Genomic DNA, 1,027 nt, shown 5'->3' with positions numbered 1-1,027 from the left:
CCTTTCCTTTCCTTTCCTTTCCTTTCCTTTCCTTCCCTTTCCTTCCCTTTCCTTCCCTTTCCTTCCCTTTCCTTCCCTTTCCTTCCCTTTCCTTCCCTTTCCCCTTTCCCTCCCACCCCCAGGAACGGGCACAGCCCCCCCGGCCCTGCCCGGGTGGGCACTGGGGGGTCCCCACGATAAAATCCAGGGAAGTGCCACCCGTGCCACCCGTGCCCAGGGCTGGGGGTCCCCAAATCTCCAGCCGTGCCCACCCCAGGAGCCGCCCCCCTCCTCCCTGGAGCCCTCCCACTGCCACTCCTGGGGACCCCCTGGGCCGTGTCTCCCCCCGGGCCGTGTCCCCGTGTCCCCCCCCTGGAAGTGAGGGCAATTTCCAGGGTAAATATCGGGAAAAGCCCCCGCGGCCCGGCTGGAATTCCTGGGCCCGTGCGGAAGCGCAATTAGCGCGTATTAACGGGGTCTAATTTAATCCCGGCAGCTGCGCCCGGGCCGCCTCATTTGCATAACACTGGGGAATGCAATTAGGGAGAAATGAGGGGCTGGGGGGCCCCGGGCTTGGGGAGGGCGGGGGGCTGCGGCCAGCGCTCGCTGACCCGTGCTTGTCACTTTGAGCGATGGTGGCACCGGCGAGAGGTGGCGCGGGGGCGGCGGGGACAAAGGGACGCTGTCCCCGGGGTCCCCTCGGCTGAGTTTTGGGGTCTCCAACCCCACCCCCCACCCGGGCCATCCAACCGCGGGGTCCCGGAGGCTCCGGGGGGAATTTCCCCAGCCCGGTGGGAATTGTGGAAATGTTGGTGCTGGAGGGGGGACACGTCGGGGGCTGGGGACACTCGGGGGGCACCTCCTGACCCCCCAAAACCTGCGGGTGTGGGTGACAGAGTGGGGGGCACCTGAGATGTGCGGGGTGAGCCTCTCGCGATGCTCCTGCCTCAGTTTACCCTCCCTCAGCTTCCCCTTCCCCATTTTCCTGCTCCAGTTTTCCAGAGCTGGGGGGGGGGGGGGGGGGGGGGGGGGCGTCCCCCTCCCACAC

Source organism: Pyrgilauda ruficollis, unplaced genomic scaffold (genome assembly GCF_017590135.1).
Source record: "Pyrgilauda ruficollis isolate IOZ18807 unplaced genomic scaffold, ASM1759013v1 scaffold215, whole genome shotgun sequence".
NCBI classification, from domain to species: Eukaryota; Metazoa; Chordata; class Aves; order Passeriformes; family Passeridae; genus Pyrgilauda; species Pyrgilauda ruficollis.
This window is presented reverse-complemented; position numbering follows the sequence as displayed.